Genomic DNA, 27885 nt, shown 5'->3' on the forward strand with positions numbered 1-27885 from the left:
CTGTTTGAGAAGCACAAGTCTGCTGTAGCTGACAAGCCCCACCACCCACAGGCCCACACACCATGTCAATGCAGTCCTGCCCCGTGTGCACACCCCACCCCATATGTATACCAATGATCACTTATCAGCAATTTGAGTTATTTCTACTTTGTGATTATTATGAATAATGCTGCTACAAACATTCATGTACAAGTTCTTCTGTGTGTATATCTTTTCATCTTTCTTGGATATATATCTAGGAGTATATTTTCTGATTCATATGGTAACTATATATTTATATTCCTCAAGAACCACCAAACTGTTTTCCAAAGTGGCTGCACCATTTTATGTTCCCATTCACAGTATATGAATGTTACAATTTCTTCACATCCTTGTCAACACTTACTATTACCTGTCTTTTTGATTTAACCATCCTAGTGGATGAGAGGTTTTATTTCACTGTGGTTTTGATTTGCATTTCCCTGGTGACTAATGATGTTGAGCATCTTTCCATGTACTTATTTGCAATTTGTATATGTTCTTTGGAATAATTTATATTCAGATTATTTGTCTATTTTAATTATTTGCCATTATATATTTTGGTTGTAAGTTTCCCTTGTATATTCTAGATAAAATTCCTCTGTCAAGACTTATTAGTAAGAAATGTTTTTAAAATATTAATGAATTAAACTTTTAGACTCAAACGTATTTACTTAATACAAAATAAGTTATTAAAATATTGAAACAAAGATGTCAATATATATACAGAAAAAGTAAAATGGCAGGTGTAAATCTGACAATATAAATAACAACATTAAAAATGAATGGATTAAACACTCCAATCAAAAATTAGTGACGATCAGACTGGATGAAAGAAACATAACGTGATCCAACTATAGGCTCTTTACAGAAGATACATTTTTGATTCAAAGATACAAACACATTGAAAGTAAAGTAATAGAAATATGATATTTGGTGAAAAAGTAACCATAAGATAGCTTGATTGACTATACTAATATCAGACAAGATAGATTTTAAAACAAAAAATGTTACTAGAGATGAAGAGAAACATTTTATAATGAAAAACTAGTCAATTCATGAGTAAGATATAACAATTATAAAAATCTATGCCTATAAATAGAGAGCCTCAAAATATCTGAAGCAAAAATAGAATTGAAGGGCAAAGTAGACAATTCATCAAGAATAGTTAGAATCTTCAATACTCCACTTTCAATAATAAACAGAAGAGCTAGGCAAAAGATCAATAAGGATATAGAACACTTAAACAATACTATAAATCAAGAACACGTAACAAATGTCTGTAGAACACTCCACCCAACAACAGCAGAATAAACATTCTTCTCAAGTATTCCCCAGGATAGACCGTATTCTGGGACATTTCAAAAGCCTTAATAAATTCAAAAGTATTGCAGTCATAGAAAGTATGTTCTCTGACCTGGGGTGTTTTCCAACGGCAACAACCCATTTTCTAACACCAACTCTATGTCCAACAATCCAATTCAATTCTGACACTATCCACCTGGAGTTATCATCAGATCCCACAAATTAAAGGGCTCATTTGCACAAGATCACTAGCACTTCAGATGCCAGTTTCAAGTCTTGGGCCACTCATACTTCTGACTGAATGTCTATAAATTGGGGTTCCCACTATCCTCCTCAGATTTGATAATCTTCTAGAACGGCTCACAGAACTCAGGGAATCAGTTTACTAGTTTATCATAAAGAGTACAATTCAGTAATAGCCAAATGGGAGAGATGCATAGGGCAAGGTATGGAGTCGGGGACATAGAGTTTCCATGCCATCTCTGGACATGCTACCCTCCCAGGACCTTGATGAGTTCATCAATCCAGAAGTTCTCTGAATTTCATTGTTCAAGAGTTTTTATAGAACTCAATCTCCAACCCTACTCAGCTCGTTTCCCAGAGGTTGGTGAATGGAGCTGAAAGTTCTAACCCTCAAATCAATTGATCTTTCTAGTGACTAGCCTCACCCTGAGGCTAGGGGCCCCATTCTATGTTATCTCACTAGCATAAGCTCAGGTGTGATCAAAAGTGGCTCATTGTGAATAACAAAAGACCCTTCTGTCACTCATGAAATTCCAAGGCTTTTGGAGGTTCTGTTCGAGGGACCAAGAACTAAGATAAAAGATATTTTTATATTATACCACAGACCACAAGAAAATGAAATTTGAGATCAGTAACAGAAAGGAATTTTTGAAATTAAATAATATGTGGAAGTTAACACACGCCTAAATAACCAGTGGGAAAAAGAAAAAATCATAAGGAAAATTATAAAATAATTTGAGATGAATGAAAATGATTGAATTACTAACCAAAAACATTCCCACAAAGATATGTCATGGCATATATGGCTTCACTGGTTAATTCTACCAAACATTTAAACAAGAATTAATACCAATTCTTCACAAAATCTTCCAAATAATATAAGTGAAAAAACTTCTCAACTCATGCTATCAGACCAGTATTTTCCTGATATCAAATCTGGACAAAGATGTCACAAGAAAAGTAAACTGCAGACTAATATATCTTATGACTATAGATACAGAATCCTCAATGAAACACTAGCAAAGAAATCCAGCAATATGTATCAAAGATTATCCACCATGGCCAAGTGAATTTTATCCTAGGGATGCAAAGGTGGTTTAATTATGGATTAAATATGAATTTAATTAATCATATAACACAAAATATAAATAGAATAAAGGACAAAAGCCACATAATCATTTCAATAGACCCACAATAATATTTGAAAAACTTGAACACCACTTTTTTTTTTGAGGAAGATTAGCCCTGAGGTAACATCTGCCACCAATCCTCCTCTTTTTGCTAGGGAAGATTGGCCCTGAGCTAACATCCGTGTCCACCTTCCTCTATTTCATATGTCGGACACCTGCTACAGCATGGCTTGATAAATGGTGCACAGGTCTTCACCCGGGATCCGAACCAGCAAACCCCAGGCCGTTGAAGCAGAGCACATGAACTTAACTGCTATGCCACTGGGCCAGCCCCTAAACACCACTTCTTAATAAAAACACTCAACAAACTAGGAACAGAAGGGAACTTTATCAATCTTTTAAAGGGCATGTATGAAGAACCCATAGCTAACATCATAGATAAAAAAGTAAATATTTGTGATCTCAGTAAGGCAAAACCTTCTTAGATATGATGTGAGAAGCACAAGCAACCAAAGACAGATAAATTATGCTTCATAAATATTAAAAATTTTGCCCTTCAATGTACCCCATCAACAAAGTTAAAAGATAACCCACAAAATAGGAGAAATGTTTGCATATTATATATCTGTCTTGAATGTGTAGCTTAATATTTTTCATCAAATTTAAGTTTTCAGCCATTATGTCTTCCAATATTTTTTTCTGCTTGCTTCTTTCCTTCTTCTAATTCTGATACTTCCATCATGCATGCGTTGGTGTGATTAATGGTATCCCATATTTCACTGAAGTTCTGTTCATTTTTCTTCTTTCTTTTTTCTCTCTGCCCTTTGGATTTTATAATCTTTATCAATATATGGTCAGAGGCACTGACTTTTTCTCTTGCCAGTTCAAATCTACTGTTGAGACTCTAGTGAATTTTTCATTTCAGTTTTTTATTTACAACACATGAATTTCATTTGCTTCTTTTTTGATAATCTCTATCTTTTATTCATATTCTCTATTTGATGAGATGTTTTCATCAAAACGTCCTTTAGTTCTTTGTGTATGATTTTGTTTAGTCCTTTGAATGAATTTATAGTGGCTGCTTTGAAGTCACTGTCTGTTAAATTGTTAAATCCAACAACTGTGCCCCGTCACAGGCAATTTCTGTTGCTGCTTTTCTCCCTATGGAAGGGTTATACTTTCCTGTTACTTTGTATGTCTTATAATTAAAAAAAAAAGAACATGTTAAATAATATATTGTAACAAATCTGGATACTCATCCCCTCCACAGATCTTGTTATGTTCATCTTTCTAGCGACTTGGCTGGATTTTTTAGTGACTGCTACTTCCCCTATATTGTAAAGTTGCTAATGTTGTTCCTTAGAAGGTTCAGCCTTAGATATACCACAGCCACCTTGACATGACAGTGTTTTTTGGAGAGTTTTCTTTGACTGTCTCTTTCCCGATCACTGTATGGAGCTGTCTTATTACATCCAACTCTTAAGCCCTCCTAATTGCCAGTTGATTGCTCTATGATGGTTAATTTTACATGTCGACTTGACCGGGCCATGAGGCACCCAGATATTTGGTCAAACAGTAATCTGGGTGTTTCTATAAGGATTTTTTAAAAATGAGATTAACATTTAAATTGGTAGGCTGAGTAAAGTAGATTACCTTCCCCAATGTGAGTGGACCTCATACAATTAGCTGAAGACCTGAGTACAACAAAAGGGCAAATCTTTGCCCAAGCTAGAATTCTTTCTGCCTGGCTGCAGTTGAACTGGGAGATCAGCTTTTTCCTGACTTGGGACTTGAACTGAAACATTAGCAATTCCTGAGTCTCAAGCCTTTCGTCCTTTGACTGGAACTATACCATCAGCTCTCCTGGGCCTCCAGCTTGCTGACACCCTGCAGTTCTTGGGACTTGTCAGCCTCCATACTCATGTGAGTCAAGTTTTCATAGTAAATCTTTGTACATATGTGTGTCTCATTGGTTTGCTTTCTCTGGAGAACCCTACCTAATACATCCTCTTATTTTCAACAATGCCCTGAGGCATAAATTGTTCAACAATCTGATCTAATTAAATTTAAGTCCCTTTGCAGGGAAAGTTTTTGTGGTCAATTTTTGAATTTTATTGACCCAAGAAGATTTTCCTTAGTTGTCTTTTTTCTGGTTCTTGATCGTAAATTTCTTAGCCTATAGTTAAACTTGTTGCCTTCATGGAGCTGCCAGCCTCTTCTTAACTGCTTACCATTCAAACATTCATTGTTTTTGAGATAATTCCCAGGCTTGAATTTTGTCACACTCTCTTCCAAATAAACTCAGTTCCTTTAGGGAGAACTTCAGAGCTCTTTGTTCTTACGGCTCACCTCTTTCCCTGGGCAAATCTTTGAGCTATGGCTCTGGAGCTAGGGCAGGGACAGTTGCATGCTTCTCTTGGAGTGGTACCCTTGCTTTATGAACAGGATGCTAGGCAGGAACAGTAGTTATTGGTCTTCTCAGGTTGCCTCTCCTGGTGTGGAACTTCTGCATTCCTAGTGAGCTGGGCCAAGGGCATTCTGGGCCCCAGTGTTCTTGGCTTACCACACCTGGGGCATAGCCTTTGACCTACAAGTGGGGCTAGGAGGAGGAAGGGAGCTCTTGGTCACACGAACCTTGAATTTCTTTAAATCATGGAGCTACAGAGGATGAGAAATACTAATGTCCTGGCATGCCAGGGAGATACCATAGCACTTAACAGACAGCTAAGGAAAGGGGAGTCCTGTTTTCTTGGCCACACTTCTCAAAGCGGAGCTTCCACTATGCTGAGCTAGGAGGGGAGTTAGGAGCAGATTGTGGCTCAAGTGTCACAGATTCTAGCTGTTCTTTCTGAGATTTAGTAAATTTTCTTGAATAAACATTTATTCATTTAATGTTTTTATCTTTCATCATTTTAAGTATATCAGTTGCTTGTTTTTTGGATTTCATTGTTTCTTATGAGAATCATAAAACAGTCATATCATTATTCCCTCGTATTTAATGTTTTGATTTACTCTGGCTGTTTTCAAAATTTTCTCTTTACCTTTGATTTTCTGTAGTTTGGCAACAATGTGTCTACTTATTTATTTAATTACTTTTCTCATCCTTCTTGGATTTTGCTGAGCTTCACAGATCTGTAAGTCCATATGTTTCACTAAATTTGGGAAACTTTTAGCTTTTATCTCACCAAACATTTATTTTGCCCCATTTTCTCATAGAGACTCAAATATACATATTAGAACACTTAAAATTGTCCCACATCTTACTAACACTCAGAATTTTAAAAAAAATAAATTGAAAATAATTTCTACTGATATGTATTCAAGTGCACTGATACCCTCTTCTTCTACTTCCATCCCGTCCATCCAGTATAATTTTCCTTATAGACACTAGGTCCACTGCCCTAAGACTCCACTGTGCTCCACCTATTTATCCCTCCATCCCTCCCCCCAAGCCCTGGAGCCACAGATATTTTTACTATCTCCATAGTTTTGCCTTTTCTGGAATGTCATATAGTTGGAATCATGCAGTATGCTGCCTTTTCAGAGTTGTTTCTTTCACTTAGAACTATGCATTTAAGGTTCCTCCTTGTCTTTTCATGGCTGGATAGCTCATTTCTTTTGTCACTGAATGATATTCCATTGTATAGATGCATCATAGTTTTCTTTTTTAATCTACTCACCTATTGGAGGACATCTTTGTTGCTTCCAAGAGTTGGCAAATATAAATAAAGGTGCTATAAACATTCATGTGAAGGTTTTTGTGTGGACATAAATTTTCAAATCATTTGGGTAAAGATCAAAATGTGTGATTGCTGGATCATACAGCAAGGGTATATTTAGCTTTGTAAAAAATTCTCAAACTTTCTTTTAAGTGGCTGTAACATTTTGCATTCCCACCAGCAATGGATGAAAGTTTCTATTGTTCCACATCTTTGCCAGCTTTGATGTTGTCAGTGTTTTGGATTTTAGCCATTCTAATAAGTGTGTTGTGGTAGCTCATTGTTTTTCTAATTAGCAATTCCTTAATGACATAGAATGCTGAACATCGTTTCATATGTTTATGTTCCATCTGTATATCTTCTTTTGTGAGATGTCTGTTCAGATCTTTTGCCCATTTTTTAATTGGGTAGTTTATTTTCTTGTTGTTTGGTTTTAGTGTTCATTGTACATTTTGGATAAAAGTGCTTTGTCAGATATGTGATTTGCATACATTTTCTCTTAGTTCATAGATGTCTTTTCATTCTCTTAACAGTGTCTTTTGCAGAGCAGAAGTTTTCAATTTTAATGAAGTTCTACTTTAAAATTTTTTTTCATGGATCTTGCTTTTGGTGTTGTATCTAAAAAGTAATCATCAAACCCAAGGTCAAAACTATATTTTTATAGATTGCTTTGATTTTGTTTTTTGTTGCATTCATTGTTTTCAATTAAAAAAATGCTTTTACCCTCTACATCTTATGGAATATTTTCAAAGATTTGAACATCTCTTAAAATATTTTGAGTCAAGTGTTATTTCAAAAAAGCTGAATTTAAGCAAATAATAATAAATATTTTTTCTTTTTTATTGCAGTAACATTGGTTTATAATATTATATAAATTTCAGGTGTACATCATTATATATTTCAATTTCTGTGTAGAGTACATCACTACTCAAAGACTAATTACAATCCATCACCACACACGAGCCTAATCACCCCTTTTGCTCTCTTCCCTCCGTCCTTCCCCTCTTGTAACCACCAATCCAATCTCTGTTGCTATGTGTTTCCTTGTCATTGTTTTCATCTTCTACTTATGAATGAAATCATATGATAATAATAAATATTTTAATTTACATTCTCTAGGAATTTAAATAATCTAGTGCCTTTTAAAATTTTTACTTGAAACAATGAGACCCAATTCAGCAAAACTGCAAAAATTTACTGTAAATATTTTTCAAATCCTAAAAGATATTAACAGAAATTCTAATTTTTTTTTAAGCTGACATCCATTATGGTATTTTAACTTAGTTAAATTTGATTAGCATATATTTAACACAAGAAGTAACTTTTTGAAATTCACTCACACTTTCTTCATTTTCAGCGTTATAACTAATCTTATGAGGAAAAAATAAATTAATAGAGTAGATTGAGATTAAATAGCTTCATATATATTCCCCTCTTTTTCGAATCCCAGTCTCACATTTATAGCGTTAGCAAGTGCTTTCATCTTCACAGTCCATAAGGGGATTTACAAATTGCAAACGAAATACTTAGTGCCTGCTGAAGGACAGCTACCTCAAGCATGTAAAAGGTACAGAATGCTGGCAAAGTTTTACATGAGGATGCTTTGAAATCATAGTAAAAACTCTGAAATTTGAGGAATATATGTTTAACTGTTTAAAATAAGATGTCCTCAGGATGGAGTTGGATATTTATCAAAACATCATGATAACTCTAATACAGTGTTGGAGGATTTGGTTTTGTATAGAATTACTTGAATTATTACTATGGCAAAAATTTATAAAAGCAGTGTCACATATTTCTCTCCCGGATCATGAACAGAGTAGCATTTTTTTTTGAAAATCTTCAATACTATTTATTTCAAATGGTACAAGATGTTTAGATCTACACACTCCATAGGAACCGACTATGCCATGACTACGTATGTGTATTGTTTTTCTGCAGATACAGAAAATCCTAAGATACAGGATTAGAAGCCAAGAAAGTTAATTTTGGAAATATTAATTTACTGAGATTTTAGATTGCCTAGTATTTAATTATCTATTTTCGTTATATAGACTAGTGAATATAGAAAACTTGGAGAAGTTTGAGTCAAATACAACTTGGTCTCTCTCTAAACTGGAAAGACCCGATATCCAAATGTCTTACACATACCCAAGGCTGCTTATCACTGCTCTCTCTGCTGTACCACATTGCAGGATGATGGATGGCACAGGAATTATCTATTGGAACTTTTTCCCCAAAACCCCCTCCTTTCATTTCCATCAGAGAAATTGTATACAGGGCACTTGTATATTCAAATATCTTCAAATTTCCTGATCCAACTATCTGAATTAGGAGGTAATTTTTCTTTGCTTTAATATCAGGTAATCTTGCTTTGGCTCGATCCTGATTACTTGTTTCTGATGACCTTCAGTCCTCAGTCTGCTTCAGTACTTGCTCCGAGTGCTGATATTGGAATTACCTATTATCTTGGTTTCCTTCACATACAGAAAGCATGCCATAATCTTTGTGGCATCCCAGTAGACCATGCAAAGTCAACAGCCTGCCTCCCAAATTACTGAGTGTTGGTACATCAGAGTTCACCATCACTCTGCTCCATGCATCTGTCGAGAGATATCACTGGTCGTCTTCTGAAGTCCCCATCCTTTTCAGGCAGACTGAATTTTCATTGCCAAGATTTTCAGGGGGCTACCTGACATAGCACCTGTCCTATTCTATAGAAAATGTCCAGCTGAGAATCAGCCTGTCTCATTCCACTAGGGGACAGAATGCTGAACTTTGGCAGAGTGCAAGCAGGGTGATATTAAATTATGAAACTATGATCTAACTCATGACCTTTCTAAAAGCTATAAAAAACAAACATTCTAGAAAAGATTTTCTCCTTTATGTGTATTTCCTTGTTAAATTTTGAAAATTTCTTTCTACAGAATTCTATCTCAATTATAGTCAACAGCTCTTAGAAATTGTAACATTTTGTGTCACTGAAATAAATAAATATATAAATGAATGAGTAAATAAAAAATTTTGGCTTATGTCATAATCTAGCATGAACTACTTACTAATTTTGAATATATTTGGTGGATCTTCAGGTTAATTTTTCTACCTTCCACGTGACCCAAATTTCAGCTAGCACTTTTGCCATCAATGGCAGCAATATTTTCATACTTTTCTATAATTTTGATTGTCAGTGCTCATGCAACTTGGCTTCCCCACAGTCATTACTCCTTTGAATAAATGATATTTTAATCCATTTGAAGTGTAAGTTAGTTTTCACTATGGACTATAAAATTACATTCCCCATCTATACCCAAGCCGTCTTTAATTTCTCTCTCTCATTCAGCTCTGCACATTTTTCTTTTTGAGACTTAGTAATACTCTTTTGAGGTCAAAAGCAAATAAGTCTGGTTGCCAAACATTATTTTAATAGATATAATTTACTTCTCCCCCTGGCTTAATTAGTCCTGCTTACCCTGGTGATAAGGTCAAAGCCATTTACATAGTTGTTATTACTATACATTTATAAAAATTATATGTTTTATATATTATTACATACAATGTATAATTATTGATGTGTGCATATATACAGTCTATCTACATCATTTGTGGATTCATATTTGCAAATTTGTCCACTCATGAAAATTTACGTGTAACTCCAAAATTAATTCTTGAAGAGAATTCAGGGTCATTTGAGGACAGGTGTGAAGCAGCGAAATATTTGAATCAACCAATGTGCCTCTTGTCAGTTGAGATCAAACAAGGCCAAACACTGCCTTCTTGTTTCAGCTCTCATACTGTAAACAAGAGCCCTTTCTGCGCTCTACTTAGTGCCACCTTTTCCTTATTTTGTGTTTTCTTTGTTGGTTATTCTGTTGTTTAAAATGGCCCCCAAACACAGTACTGAAGTGTCGCCTAGTGTTCCTAAGTGCAAGAAGGCTGTGATGTGCTAGATAGGCTTGTTCGAACGTGACTTATAGAGCAGTTTGTTCTGAGTTCAATGTTAATGAATCAACAATATATATTAGATAAGACATCTTATCTAATATAAACACGCAGAAACACACATAAAACAGGGTTATTTACTGATTGATTGATGAAAATGCTATGACCAGAGACTTGCAGGAACCTAACTTTATTTCGCCTAGGAGCAATGGTTCAGTATTCACTAATTCAGCATTTGCTGAGAACTTATAGAACATCAGTACCATGAATAATGAGAAGTGACTGTATATGCAGGGAGAATGAGACAAGTACCTCTGTCTTGGTTCATATCAGTTGCTGTGGATTCACCAGGGAAAAACAAAGCAAATCTGTTTTCTATCTACACACTGAGAAGGAGAATGGAAATCTTTACAAATCTGAACTTTCCTTAGAACTTTTTACCCCCACTCATTCTGAGAAACAGTGGATAGAATTTATATTTCAGAATCATTAAGAGACAATAAATTGTTTCAGCCGTGAGGTGCAGGAAAAGACTAAAGATTTGAGTTTATGAGGTTGAAGGGCTCAAGCTAGTGTGTGGCTTCCATGATACACATGGGAAGAGGACTGTGGTGGGGATTTGTGCCCAGGTTACACACAACAACCCCGGATGTGGCCAGATCTCTAATGTGATAATGGGTGGATACCTGAGATCTGAATACTAAACATGGGTGCATTCAAAGAAAAAGATTCTCATGGTCAAGTGTGACAAGGTGGAAAAAGTGGAGCTACTTGCCATTGAGCAGATAGCTAATGAAGGCTTGGACAAATCATCTGGGGAGGACTGTAATATGTTGAACAAGAGACATAGTCCTCCCTCCAAACTTTTAACTTTTCTTGTATTATCTTATGTGCTGCTCAAGGACTCCTGTGTGGCACTAATGGGTTCTAGATTTACTTGGTTCAAAAAATTTAAAAAAATATAATATCTATTGTCCTGGAAAATTGTAGAGCAAAACTATACTCATATATACTTGTGTCTCCATTTGTCATTTAGCTTCTTGTTTTTCAAGTTTATTTTAGTCATTTTTCCTTTGGTCTCATCAACTTTTAAAGCCAATAAACTGGAAACATCTCTTGTTGAAACTACAGAGAATGAGAGCATCTAACTGAGCCTTGACAACCATCACAGTTCTTGAGTGAAATCTACACACTCTTTAGAGTTCCATGTTGACCAGTTTAAAATCAAGCACTATAAGTAGATCTCATCCCTTTCAGTAAAAAACATAATGATGATGTGTGTTTCTTGTGATTTTTTGCCCCCTTCAATTAGGACCAGCACATTTCCTGGGTAATTTACTTTCTCATGTGATTCTGCTCAATTTATTTAGTGACAAACAGACGCTGCACAGCTTTAGCTACTGAACTCTTTCTACTGCTTGGGTGTGAATGATTAAGGTACAGTTTTTCACACCTATACTACAGCTTGAGAAAAACGAACTTTTTGGTCTCTATCAAATCTACCAAAATAGAATGATAATGCCTTTTATCCATTTATCACAAGTATTTATTTAGTAACTACTAAATACAAGGTACTGTAGCATATAGGATAGTTTATTTTTTATAGAGGAAATATTTCATTTTCTATTAATTTCAATTATTTTAGAAATATGAAAAATACTATATTTGATATTTTGCTCCTGATTGAATAGTCTCTATGCATTTTATCTTTAAATTAATTTTAAATAATTCTAAATAGGAAAAATATATCTTTAAATAAGAATATTGGAAAAATAAGACCAGCAATAATTATTGAAAAGGATAAAACATATTTTATTCTAGTAGGAATCGTTAAAACAATAAAATAAATTTACCACCCACCCTTTCAAGCCCTTCAAGTTCATAAGTCACAAACACACACACACAAACACACACATACACATACCAGGTATGGATTCTAAAGAAAGCAAAATCTTTAACAAAAACTTGTGTTTTCTCATTTCAGTATATTCATCCAAATGACAATATTAATTGTTGCTACAAATTGTTTTATAAAAATTCTTTTGCAGATATTTTTAAATGTTCAAAGTGAGAACTCCACACAAATTAGTCAACATTTAGAATTATAATTTCCCCAGAGGCCTTTTTATTTCCTAAGTACTCATGAACTTTTTTTTTAAGGTACTAAGATATCTTCATCAAACATAGAAATAAGACACTAATTGTTCAATAGGCAAGTTTTGCAGAATCTTCCCTTTTTACTTGACTTTAAAAATACCTTAAAATATCTTGAGGAACATTAGAAGTGATGTGTTAGAATGGATCTCCTTAGCTTAATTATTTCATTCATTGTCAATTTGCATCATTCCATTTTAAAATGTAATTTAATCCTTTTTTAATGCCAGTAGTGAGCATTTAATGTCATGGTAACCTTAAGAAATCCAGTATAGCCACTTTATTTTAATTCTTCTACTTACGGGAACATAGGCAATAGGACATCCATCAAAACTGAGACAAGCCAAACCACGGGACTTAATGCCAATTCTCCAGAGATTCATTTCTCTTGGTAAGTTGAGATAAACTCACTGTGCTTTTCTGTTGGGAAACAAGCAAGTCTTATACTAAGCAACCCATCAAATTGACCAAAGCCCATATTGTTATAAAATTTTATTCTTTTGGTGACCGGCAAATATTTTAAATATTTTGCATAAACAAATTTTGGACATACATAAAACATATATTAAATTTATGATGCATTAACAATATAATGAATAAATTTAACCCCTGCAAGCCAGGTCTAAACATTTTACTTACTCTTTTAATTTTTGAAGATGATGCTAATTAGCAAGCATATATTAGTGTTACTTAAAACAGCTAATATCTGATATTGAAACAAATGTATATTTATGTAAACAATCACATCTAAAAATGGAAATAAATCCTTTTCTGAGAAAAGTGTCAATAAAACCATATTTCACTACTATTGGCTTACATATTAAGAGGAACTTTAGCAATAAATAACTCTTGAATGGGTACAGCTGGGAAATGCTCAAATAACTATGTAAAATACAATTTATTTGATACGTATATAAACAGTATGGAGGAAAAAGTAGATATTTGTGGTGACTTGCAAAGTATTACATAAAAATATTTGCTTTAAAATATATTTTGCTTGTTGTTTTTCCTTCTTTTTATTTAAATTTATTGATTTATTTGGAGTGGCCAGGAAGGGATTGTGACATAGCCACAAAGAATAGAAAATCGATTTAAAAAATACATATTTAAGCAAAATTATGAATATATTTTATCAATGTTTCTTCATAATTGTTCTCTAATATTATTTTTATTTAGTTGTACCAATAAGAAAGTAATGCTCATTTACATGAATTTACATGTAAATTTATATGCTGCCTGAGCAGTAGAAAAAATTCTTCAAAAATAAACACTTAGGGCCATCCCCAGTGGCCTAGTGGTTCAGTTCAGTGCACTCCACTTTGGCGGCCTGGGTTCAGTCCCTGGGCACAGACTTTCACTGCTCTGTTAGTGGCCATGCTGTGCTGGTGGCCCACATACTATAGAATAGAGGAAGATTGGCATGGATGTTAGCTCAGAGTGAATTTTCCTCAGCAAGAAAAAAAATATACGGAAACCATAGCCAATAGTCTAGTATAATACTCTATTTTAAAATATTCGGAATGCATACATTTATATATAATATATACGTACATATAATATATACACTTGTATATATGTATGTATAATGTATATATATAAAATATTCTGAATGTGTATGTGTGTGTATATATATATATATATATATAAAAAACAAGCTAAATATGGTCTTGTTCATAAAACACATTGCCTAATTAAATGCCTTAATATGTTCAAATGTGTTAAAAACTGTAACTACACTTAAAATTAGCAATTATTTCATCAAACTCATCTTGTATTTAGTTGGTGACTGTGCTAGGGCAATTGAGGCTGCACAAAACAGTTGGAATTCAATTGTGAAATGGTCACCTCTTTGAGCAAATTTGTTCTGTGTAGCACTCTCAGGAGTAGGTAAACGCTGGTGCATGGATTAAGATGCAAAACTAATTACTTTTTCAAACAGAATGCAAAAAAAAAGTTTCCTTGGATTCTCAGAATTGCATTTTAAAGGCACCCAAAGGACTTTCCTTGAGAAATCAAAAGACCTTCTCCCAAAGACCTCTGGGTCACTAATGTCTCTGAACCTGGCACCATTAACAAACATCCTTATATAAATGTTATGTATTTTTATTAAATGTATTTGACCATTAGGAAATACTGTTTAATCAATTTATCAATTTAAATTTGCATAACAACTTCTGCAGACTCTTTAAAATGTTGTAGATAATTAAATTGGTCAGTTGTCAGAAATATAGTTTCTATGACAGTCAAACAGTTAAAGTTGTTCAAAAATGAACAGATCTTTTGGAAGATAATAAAGCAGCAATCACCTTGTCACTTCAAGCAGAACCTGGATAGTCATCTACCAGGAGTCCCTTGATTGGATATTAAATGATATTATTTCCAATTATATGACTATATAATTATATCTTAAGGCATATTATAAATAGGACTAACTTTCTCAGATTAAAATGTAAATCTTGAGCTTTAAAATACGTACTAGTCTTTATTGTAGTGTTAAATAGGCACACTATAGTAGCTATTATTGCTCTTTTTTGGGGAAGGAAGTTCTCTCCACTGCTTTCAGGAGTATTGTGGTTTATTCTCATTTTTCAAAAAAAGCAAAAGAACGTACTTGAAAAAGATATTCATTCCTATTTCTTGCAGGTTTCTCTCTTGGTAATGTGAAACACAACCCATGTGTTCCTGTCCTTTTTTCACTCCATGATCCACATTCCTTTTGAAAGAGTTTTGATTAAGATGAGTATTGATCCTTAGAATAGGTCATCTTTACTCAGCAGTGTTTTGCTGCTTATTTTGACCTGTACAGAAAAAAATATTATGTTAGAGGGGTTTGGATTTGACAAAATAAACAAAAAAGTGCTACCCGAGTCCCCTAAACGTGGCAGTAGCATGTTAAAATATTATTTGAGCTAGCTAATTTTGACCACTCTGTACATCTGTTGCCAATCTTCCTCCTTTTGCTTGAGTAAGATTGTCGCTGAGCTAACATCTGTGCCAGTTTTCCTCTGTTTTGTATTTGGGGCGCCATGGCAGCATAGCTTGATGAGTAGTGTGTGAGTCCGTGCCCAGGATCCAAACCCATGACCCCCAGGCTGCCAAAGCGCAGTATGGGAACTTAACCACTATACCACTAGGTGGGCCACTATATTTGAGCAGATGGAAGTAGTCACAAACTGAAGGCAAAAATCAACCATGGCCAGCAGTTACGGGAGCTCAAACACAAACTGATAACCAAGAAAGGACAATAAATGATTTACCTATTACTTTTTATCATATGTATTTTGTATATAGCTTTTTATGTGTGCCTAGTTTAACTTTTTCCTGTATACTAGTTGAATATTTGTCTTTCTTTCGCTTTGATTTAGATGATACATAGCTGTAACTAATATAAGGTATAAAAATGAATTGTAGGCCCAATACACACTCTGTGAGGAACAGAAAAGGGGAATATGAGCATTAGCATTATTGACACTTTATAATCAGCTCATGCAACTAAAGCTTACAGTTAACTAGAGACATTGAATAAAAATCAGCCAATTGGTCTGGTGAGAAATGCATGCCCTTATCTCACCTGTCATTTGCTTGCTGCTCATGGGATGTTTTAAGGAGAACAGGCAGTGAGGAATTACAGGATTTGGGGGTTTGGTACGAGTTCATACATTTTTCCTTACCATAAAAGAAATACAAATGGTTAAAATGGAGAAAGTGAGAGGTTGGTAATTTTGATGGTTCCTCTTTTCACTTTGAGAACCTCAGAAAATTATTCACAAAATGCACTTAATCTAAGGCAGTGGTTCCAGAGAGTTGTCCCTGGATCAGCAGCATCAGTATCACCCAGGAAATTATTAAAATACTAAATTCTCCATAGCCACATACCTGCTGAGTAAGAATCTCTGAAGGTGAGACCCAGGAATCTATGTTTTAACAAGCCCTCCAGGTGATTCTGATGCAGACTCAAGTTTGAGAATCAGTGTTAAGGTAACCAAGCAATGCTTTATAAGAGTCTAGCTTTTCAGGGATCTAGGGTGCAATAAACTGACAATTTTTATTCTTTAGGTCTCAACTTGTTTCTCCATGATAGTCTGCATAGTGTTCCAAAATCTACTTACCATATGAGCAGTAGTGATGAAATACTTCAACCTCACTCCAAAAGAGTGAGTCTCCTTTTGACCACCTTCATCCATTCCCCCCTACCCCTCACACCCCACCTCTGGCAACCACTGATGTTCTCTCTGTTTCTATGAGTTCATTTTGTTTCTTAGATTCTATGTATAGGTGAGATCATACAGTATTTATCTTTCCCCATCTGACTTTTTTTCACCTTCCATAATGCTAACAATACTGTATTGTATATTGAAAGCTGCTAAAAGAGTAGATCTTAAAGGTTCTCATCACAAAAAAAAAATTTGTACCTATGTGAGGCAATGAATGTGTTAACCTATTATGATAATCATGTTGCAATACATACGCATATCAAATCATTATGTTGTACACCTTAAACTTAATACAATGTTATATGTCAATTCTATCTCAGTAAAGCTGGGGAAAAAAGGAGTGAGCCCCTGAATGTATGAGTGAATTACTGGGTTAACTTTGCAGTTTGCCATCACCATAATTACTTTCAAACAATTCTTGGCTATATATTGACCAAGGTTGTAGTCTAGATTGTATACCATGTAAGGCACAGGTTTAAAGAATTAATCTGCATATGATTAGAACTTGGAGTAATTCCTGAGAGATCAAACATCTAGTTAATACTTGTGGAGAGCCAGCTTGAGACAAAAGATCCAATGATGGTACCATAGGGATTCTATTCATTTTTATCTTCTCCTTTGTTTTTCTTTCTGTATATATTTAACCTGACATATGGGTGGAGTTAACTCAATACGTATCGTAAGTACTACAGAAATCATGCACACAAAATATTCTGAGTACTTTTGATGAAGAAGTATACATGTTAATACATTAACTACTCTTCTTACTGTATCTTTAGTTGGTAATACAACATACTTATTCTAATTCCATTTACAATATGTATTCATAATGTATCCATTTTCTGTGTACTATGTACCTAGTTATCAAATGTAGCCAAGCATGGAGGCTTATAATTGGTTTTTAAGCTTGTTTGAAACTAACTATCTCTTTGCATCCATTTTTTCCAGAGGTGTCCATGTGCTTCTCTCAACCTTTCAAAGAAATCCACCAAAATTATTTTTGAATATCATTCTCAAATTAATTTGGTGGCTCATTGCTAGTATGATTGGTACGAAAGGCTAAGACACAAAGAGCACGCCACACAGAGAAAAAATCAGAGTGAGAAAAACTGTATGTAGTAATTGCATTTGCATGTAACTGCAAAAAGAAAAATAATGTGATACATCCTTATCCTTAGTACTTTTATACTCATAAAAAATGCTCTAGAAATTATTGGCTCCTCATTACAAAGAATAAAGTCCAGCATAGAGAAGAGTCTTCAGAATTACCGGGAGGCTGATTTTTCAGCCTGACAATCATTTCGCCTTGACCTCTCTGAATCTTCTTCCTTTTTTATTATTACTAAGACCCTTTAGTACATCAGCCTGATTTTTGACATCTGTTTCTACTATTCTGGCCCTGGAGTGACTTGTGTAGCTCAATTTGATTTGGGTCTGAGTGCTGCAGTAATGCTGTGAGCACTTCAGTTAAATTTTAGCCATGAGGGTAGACATCAGACTTGTTCTTTTAGATGTTTCACTCTTCTTGAATCTTAGAGTAGAAAGATAGGAAATCAAACAGAGGAGTTCACTATTTATTACAGGTTTCTTTCCCTTGAGCCTGCTTCACTTCAGAGCTCTGCACTCCCGCCTTCCTGCCATTCATTTACGTTGCTGTTTTGTGAAATAAAAAGAAAGTAGAAAAAAGTCACATACTTCTGTACTATCCTATGCACACACTATTATAAAAATTCAAAGAAATACATAATAAAACTAACAAGTTATAAATATACTTGCCTTAAATCTCTAGTACAAGAAATCAGATTCCGTTTACTATGGTTTCTATGAAATTGGAAAACTTTGCTTATGGTGCAACTTTAATGAGGTCTATGCTTGAAACACTAGTAGTATAAATAAATTGTAAGTGAAATTGGATACGTTATCTATGCGCAGTAAAATAAACTTTTGTTGGATAGCCAAGGGGCTGACTAAGCATGTGTTGAGGGCACCTGCAAAGCATAAGCACCGCCCAAAAATAATAAAATATTAGGATATTGAATGGTATTTACTATACTTTAAAGTTCCAATTCAGTCATCAATTTAAAGGTTAGACATTTTTGGATACTAGTCAATTTATTTTATGATCTATAAAATAAAGTAAATTGTATTTATTATTTTATTTAATTCTTAATATCTCATAGTGGCATGTTTTCAGTAGGGAGCAAGAGCAGTTGGCAAATATGACAGTCTTTTAGTGCTTATAGCTTCAAACATATTAATCCATCTCTGAACGAAACCTGACCAGGTGTTTATTCTGATCTAACTCTCTATATTCCATGAAATCATTTTCCAGAGAAAAATAAATCAGATAAACAAAGTAATCTAAAGTTTGGAAATAAAAATGGAAACATGTATTACATTCATCATATTGAATTTCTACTTCTCAAAACATCTGCAGTGAGGATGATACAAAGGTATTTTGTTATTAAAAACTACTCTTTTTGAAGTATTTACACTTATATGTGACTCCCTTGCTTAACTTTTTGTCATGGTTGTGAAGTTCTCAGTTGGTGGATTTATTGGTTTATAGCTTTGTTGTTGTAAATTTACAAACAGAAAGCTCCTAGAGTCTGAAATAGGTCATTTAATTTACTTCAGACAAATTTCTATAAAGGAATAACTGTAACAACAGCTAATATTTATTAATTTATTTCTATGAGCTAGTCATGGTGTTAAACATTTTGTTATAGTATCTTATTTGATCTTCAAAGTATTCCTATATGCTCAAGAAGAAACTAGTATGAAGAGTCTATATAATGTGTACAGTAAAGAAAAGTTGAAACTCAGATTTTTACCCATGTAGACAGGCCTCAGGACCCATGAATTTCAAGTATGGGACTTCTTTCAAAGGAAATCTAGTTGAATATTCTATATTAAACATGTGAATATAAACATACTTACTTTGACTGTCATTTTACCTATCACCAAAATCATGAAGGAGATTCTCCCAGATACTGCCCTGCTTTCCTCAGAGTGAAAGGTGACCTGAGCCCAGAAAGAACTTTAATAAATCACCTCTACATCATCCTATAATACCTAACTCAAATGCTACCTTATTGGCAAATTGTACTTCTCAAAGATGGCTGTAATGATAAGTATCTAATCCCACATGCTTTTCTTGAAATTTGAAGTTGACATTCCTCCATCAAGAGGTCAAATGTGTGTTTTTCCCCCATGAACCTAGGCTGATTATTATAACTGCATTGATCAATAGAATTTGGCAAAAGTGGTGATGCATGACTTGCAAGGCTGGGTTATAAAAAGACATGTGGCTTCTGCCTGGTTCTTTCTTTCTTTCTCTCTCTCTCTCCTTCTCTCCATGCCTTGGCAACCCTGAACCAATATGTAAGAATTTTAGCTACTCTAAAACCACCTTGCTACACAGATCATCACGAGAAATCACATAGAGATGTGCTGAGAAGCTCCAACTTTTCCAGCTGACTGGAAAACAAGTGACTCTAATCACAACCACTGCCTGACTTCAACTTTTTGAGATACCCTGAACAAGAACTACCCAGTTTAGCTGCTCTTGAATTCCTGATAATTATTGTTCTAAACCACTAAGTTTGAGGTTAATTTGTTATAGAGCATTTCATAACTGAAATAATCCCCTTCACAAATCCTCCACAGATTCCTCCATTACTACACAGCATTTTATCACTCAGCATTTTTCCCATATTGGTTTCCTAAAGAAGACACTGTAGAGCCTGGTCCCATGGCCTAGTGGTTAAGTTCAGCACACTTGACTGTGATAGCCCGGGTTCAGCTCCCAGGCGTGGACCTACACCACCTGTCTGTGGCCATGCTGTGGTGGCAACCCACATAAAAAATATTGGGAGATTGGCAGAGATGTTAGCTCAGGGACAATCTTTCTCACAAAAAAAAGAAAAAAAAGGCAAAAAGAAAAGCCTAACGGGAGTTGTTAAAATGAATAAGCAATATTTAATGCTTTTTGTGTCAATATGGAAGAGGGGAAAGCAAATAGAAAATGGACATATGAATAAATTTGTTTCATCAGGTTTCTTTTGCAAACTTGATTCTATTGCTCTGTTCATTGTCTACATTCAAATCCAAACACATTAGTTTCTCTTTTATAGGAGATTTGTCTCCATGACATCAAAACCCCACTGAGTTTATTGAAAAACAATCAGTACAACCAGGTGAGGGTCATGAAGGTCATATCACTATCTCCCTAAATATATAAACATATATTTGTGTGTGTGTGACCTCCACTGGAGTTTTGAACTTGACCTTCCAAACCCAGGATATTTTTTATATGCATTTGATGGCACGTAGTACCCACAAAGAATCTCATTGATAATGCATAACTTTTGTGAATATAATGTTAAATTAACTTTTCCAATCTTTGTTAACTGTTCATTTAAGCTTGCATTCTTCTGTGACTAGGTTTGCATCAAAAGTATCAGTTTGAGAAGAGCTTGCTCACGTGTTACCTCTGTTGACAATAGAAGATCAAAATCCCAATGAGTCAAAACCTTTTACACTTTTAGGATTATTTTTGCCATCATTGTCTTTTCTCCCTGAAGCAGTGGAGAAAATAAAAGTGCTCTTCAATTGATTTATCAATAAAAACACAGAGGTGACTTTGGAGCCAAAAGATGACTGCAATAATGTTTCAACTAGGAATCCTCAAACACTGAGACACCTATTTTGATTCTTAACAGAGCATTGTAAAGGCAGATAATACGTTTCAATGTTATATGTTGTTATTGTAGATTAGCAAAGTTAGGTGTAAAGAGTAGATGGACATGTTCAGTTTTAACTTTATTATTACTATGAGGAAAAAGAAAACATTTCTATCTAAAGATTTTTTTTTGTTTGAATTAATAATACTCATTAGTTCAACTTCAGTCTTTTTTCTGTATTTTTTTAATTTTCCCTCCTCTCTTTCAGTCTATACTACCATTTTCATCTTTCTAGTCCACTTCCCACCCATAAACAGCGTATTCAAAGTCATGCATCCTAGATGAATATATAGCATTTATTACTTCACTCAACAAGAACTTTTAATGTTGTTGAATGTACATTTGTTTCACTGCACCTAATCACTGCATAGCATGCATCTTCATTTTATTTTACCTTTCCCTATAGATAGATAGTTTTCACAATGCTCTATTACTACCATCAATACAGTAATGTACATACACATATATGACCCTATATTGATCTATTGCTTTAATTTCTCTTGGATATATTTAGGATGGGATCGATGTAATGCATTGGATGATCATGTATCCCAGCTTATTCAGAATAATCTCAGTTTATGCTGATTATCCTAGAATAGTTATGCAGTGTTACAGTTTGTATGAAAAATTATAAAATCATCCTAGACATGGAGTGTGTGCATGCTTAACTAAGTACTTAAAAAAACGCTCTCTAGATTATCTCTAACATTTTGCACTCCTTCCTATAAAACATGTGGGTTCCTAGTTCAACAAAATCTATCAAGATTTAGCATTAGCTGACTGTCAGATTTTTGCAACACTCATAGCTATAAGTGGTCCCTCTTTGCTATTTTAATTTGCATTTTTTTCTAATTGCCACTGAGATTTGATTGCACATTTATTTATTTAGTTTTAAGCCTTTTAGGATTTTCCATTTGTGAGTTAACTACTTATTGCTTATGCCCATTTTATATTAGAAGTTCTATCTTTTTTATAGCCTACGTATTAATCACCTTTTGGTTTTAGATATTATATATACTTTTTCTCAGTCTGTTATACATCTGTAAGCATTGCACTGATGTCCCTTGTTCAATAAAAATCTGTAATTTTGATGCATTCAATCAAGTTCATCAAAAATTTGCCTATTTTCTCCATTTTGGAATATTATTTAAGAAGTTCATCCCAATGTCACACAGTCATTTTCCTACAATTTAGCTTATTGGTTTAATACTTAATCAGTTTATATTGTAGACCTTTAAACTATCTAAAGGGCACTTTTAAGTAATGGTAAAAGGTAGAAATAAAATAATTTTTTTAAATCTATATAGCGATCTGTGTTTCCAAAACCAACTAACAAACACTGCAACATGTCTACATCAATTTGTGGTGGCCCCTTATAATATATTAATTTCCTGTATGTACAGGACACATCGTTTGAGCTTCCTATTCCATTGCATTGCTCTACGTATGTATTTCTGCACCAATGTCACATTGTTTTGTTTAGTTTTGTATTTTGCTATGACTTTGTAGATTGATGTGATATATGTGGCAGAGAGCCTCTACTCTTGAACTTTTAAATTTTTTTCCATAAAAAGTATTTATGTGTACCTAGTTTTTCTTATAAATTCTATCACAGATATTTTAAGTGCATCAAACCTCCATCTCTTAGTGCAGATGTGGAATGGAAGATGATTTTGTATTGGGTAACTTCACTATATTCTCTTGTTAGTGACAATAGCTGGCCTATTGATTTTGCTCAGTTTTCTTTATACATAATCACGGTATCTGAGAACACAACAGGTTTTTTCTTTCTCTTTTAATTCTTATAGTTCTGTTCTCTATTTCTTGCATTGGCTGAGACCTCCTCTTTTATATCAAATGAAGTGACAGCAGGAATTTTTTTCATGTTTGAAATCTTAAAGGGATTAGGTTTAAAGATTTGTTGTTCCTTCATTTACTTGTTTCAAAATGACTTTTTAAACATGTAGTTGAGTTTTTGTTTTATGATATCTTTTACTGTGGTGAGTAAATTTCTTTTTGTCATAGCTCTCATTTAAGAAAGGGAAGATTGAGGTCTTTGTTGTCATTTAAAGTAATAAACATTTATCTATTGGCTTGAGCATATTGAACTTATGCTAACCTTTATCTTTTCTTATATGTATTAGTTTCTAAGAAAAAGAATTTAATTTAACTATGATTGTTGATATATCCATTTCGCCTCATATTTTCTCAGTTGTTGCTTTGCATAATTTAGGCTGTATTATTGTTTGCATATATATTCATAACTGTTTTATCCTATTCATCTCTGCTCTCTTAATTACATTTTCCAAACATTCTCCATTTATATAACCCTTCCCAACATTCAAATCCACAGATACTCAGCAATGCCAGTTCCTGAGGATTCAAATGTATACATCAGATTATCAGTTTTACCCATTATACCAAAACTAATTCAACTCCACTCACCCATCTGCTTCTCAGCTTTCAAAATTGTGTTTTCTTTTCTGTGCTATCCTCTTTGTGTTTTTATATCTTTGAAAAAAATTCTTTACTTTAAAAACAATTTTTAGCAGAATGTCAGGAGGAAGAATCATGTACATTTGTTCAATATGCTGTTTGTTTTCGTCAGTTCGGGCTGCTGTAACAAAATACCATAGACTAGGTGGCTTATAAGCAACAGAAATTTATTTCTCACAGTTCTGGGGGCAGGAAGTCTGAAATCGGGATACCAGCATGGGCAGGTTCTGGTGAGAGCACTCTTCCTGGGTACAGACTGCCGACTTCTCCTTGTGTCCCTCATGTGGCAGAAAAAGAGCTATCTACCTCTCTGGTCACCTCTAAGGGCACTAATCCCTCTCATGAGAGCTCCACTCTCATGGACTAATTACCTCCCAAAGGCTCACTTCCAAATACCATCACATCAGGATTAGGGTTTCAACATACGAATTTTGGGGAGGGGGGACATAAACATTCAGTCCACAGTGCTATTTACCAGGATGCCCCCATCAGTGTTTTTTCCAAAAGTTCTCCTCCTATCATCTTTATTTTTTATTTCCTTCCTAGCCTTTAAATATACTGATATTAAAACTTCTTTCTTTTTTTTTTTTTTTTGAGGAAGATTAGCCCTGAGCTAACTACTGCCAGTCCTCTTTTTGCTGAGGAAGCCTGGCCCTGAGCTAACATCCGTGCCCATCTGGTTTGGTTTTTGTGAGCATTTTGGTTTCTTCTTTAATCATTCTAAATTTTCATGATGATCAAAGAATCATATTTTCTTTGCGAAAACCTTGGAAAATTTGGAATGCTTAAAGGAGAAAACAAAGTGCTCATGAAAACCAAACCCAGACATTTTGTAATTGAATATTATACTACAGTCTACTTAAAATGATGTAGATACATTTAAGTACTTCCCCATGTCATTATATTTCTTCAAAACTACATATGTGATTATCAATGTAAGATCCATAATTCCAAAGCAATATATGTAATTTATCAATTATATTATTGGTGGAAAGGTAGGCTGTTTCCAGATTTTTGCTATTGTAAATAATGTTGTAGTAATGCCTTGTACATAAGTCTTTGGCAGTGGTTTAATTATTTTCTTACTGGACATTCCTAAAATTGAAGTAGTATTAAAGTGTATGAGTTGTTTTATAGACTTTGATATACCAAACCCAGAAACACTCTTAAACTTCTATACAAATTATAGAAATTGTTAATCAATCATGGCATTTTTTTCGATGAACCTAGATGTCTACTCAGAATGCTTACCAACATAGCCATCCACCCACTTGAAATAAAACATTTTAAAGTTATTTTTTAGTCTATATTGTGACTTGAGGATCTAAATTGAGGTTTTACAAAATATTCACCAATTTTCCAATATTTTACTAATTAAGCCATATTCCACCCCCATGTCTTGATATTTCTGTTAGAATTATTAATTTAGTATCTGTGTTTAGTAACATCTCTTTTTGGACAATATATTGTGACTGATTAGTTTTTCTAATGAACCTTCCCTAAGTGATCCATTGCTTCAGACAATGCGCCTTTCAGTACTTTTTTTTCTTTTTTTGAGGAAGATCAGCCCTGAGCTAACATCTGCTGCCAATCCTCCTCTTTTTCCTGAGGAAGACTGGCCCTGAGCTAACATCTGTTCCCATCGTCCTCTACTTTATATGTGGGATGCCTTCCAAGGCATGGCTTGACAAGCTGTGCCATGTCTGCACCCAGGATCCAAACCAGTGAACCCCAGGCCACCGAAGTGGAACGTGCTAACTTAACCACTGCGCCACCAGGCCAGCCCCCACCTTTCAGTACTTCTAAGTGTTGATTTTGCCATATTTTTGTTACTCCTTTTCTCTAATGTAGGCTTGCCCGCTTGCTTCTTTTTTTTCTTGAAAATAAAATTTAGAAATATTTTGCTAGTTTCTGAAGTTGATTTTATTGTGAGTTTGATTAAAATTTGGAAATAAATTCTATTTCCTAATCATGCTCCCATCCAATATTTCCTCTCTTTCTTCTCATTTTGTGTATTCAAATGATATTGATATCTCAGTATATTGTTACATTTCCTTTATTCAAGTCATTTATACTTCTTTCCAGGAGTAGCTGTAGTTATGTTTTGCTTTGTTAGCATAATGAAATAATTAATTGTCTACTGTATTTTCTAAATAGATAACTTGCTTATTTCAAAACTCTCAATTTGGTGTATTTACCAAATGCTGTCAAGCAAAGGTTTAAAAAATTCTTTAGAATCCAAGTGAAATACGTAAAATACAAACACATCCCAGCACACAACACATAATGGTGAAATTGCTACAAATCCAAAAAAAGAGAGGAAATATTAAATCCAGAGAAAAGAGACATATTACCTTCAACTAAGCAACAAAAAAAATCCTAATTGACTTCTCAATAGGAACTTTAAGAGTTAGAAGACAACTGGATTATATCTTCAAGTTACTGAAAGAAAAATATCTAGAATTCTGTATTCAGCAAAAATAATATTAAAAATTATGGAGGTATAAAGAAACTTACACATAAACAAAACCTAAGAAAATTTGTCACTAGCAAAAATAAGCCAAAGGAAATAGTAAAGAGTATTCTTTAGGCAGAAAGATAATGTTTCCTACAGAAATCTGGAGATGTACGAATTATTGAAAGAGTGAAAACATCGATGTATGGGTTAAGAGCTGTCTATTTTAGCCACATGAATAATAATTATGTTTTACTTTGGGATTTAAAATATAAATAGAATTAAAATACAATACACAAAAAAATTCAAAAATGGCAGGGATTGGATACATGAAGTTAAAAATTTGTAAGGTCATCTAAAAAGTGGGAAAATTTTCAATTTATTTTAAAGTTTTATGAGTTCAGGATGCATATTGAAACATCTCAGGTTTCAAATAAAACACTTTTCAATTACTCTAAAATAACAAAAGCGACATGGAGAGAAAAGAGAATACAAAATAGATAAGAAAATTAGAAAGAAAACAAGTAAAAATTGGTAGATTTAAATTAAATATATAAGAAATTACGTTAAATATCAATAGATTAAATCATCTAGTTAAAATACAAAGATTGTGTCATATTGGATATAAACACAACCATGTGCTGCCCATCCTCACACCAACTTGTTAATACTGCATGGGGGTAGAATGCCAGGCTTTCTGCTTGGTCTTGTCTCACACTGCTGTTATAGGAGGGGTGCCTCCTTACTGCCAGGTGAGGGTGGAAATCCAGGCGGTTAACCCAGTTGGTCTCCACTGATGCTACTCTGTTAGGGGAGGAAGAGAGGGCATCTCATTACCACTATGCAAGGGTATAAATCTAGATTCCTTATTTGACCACTGCTAATACTATAGGTAGGGGAAGGAGTGTCCTGTTACCGCCGGGCAGAGGTGGAAGTTGTGAATCAACATTTACTGATATCACCAGGGCAGGGAGGAAGAGTGGCACCTTGTTACATCTGGGTGAGGGTGAAATTCCAGGCTCTCCACTCAGTGGTATTTTGACACCACTCCCGCAGTGATGTGGAGGGGGATGCTTGTTACTGATGGGTAGCAATTGGAAGTCTAGGCTCCCCAAGTAACCTTGAGGTCGGACTAGCAGGGATTTCTCATTATCTTTGGGAAGTGGTAAAAGTTCAGACTTTCCACTTAGCCTCTTCTGAAACAATCCTGGTGGGGAGAAAGGGGGAATTTTGTCACCTGTTGAGTGCAGGTGGATGTTCATCCTCCATAGTCAGCCTTTGTTGACAGTAATGGAAGAGGCCATGGTGTTTGAATGAAGTAGGATAGTTACTGTCAAAAAGTGTCTCTGTCTTGTTAGGATTCTCATTTCCAGATCCACTGGTAAGAGAGAGCAAGCATCCCTTGGGGCTTTTTAAAAAATCAGTGTTCACAGTCATTTCTGGGTCGTGTACTTCTCCAGCACTCAG

Source organism: Equus asinus, chromosome X, assembly GCF_041296235.1.
Source record: "Equus asinus isolate D_3611 breed Donkey chromosome X, EquAss-T2T_v2, whole genome shotgun sequence".
Classification (NCBI taxonomy): Eukaryota; Metazoa; Chordata; class Mammalia; order Perissodactyla; family Equidae; genus Equus; species Equus asinus.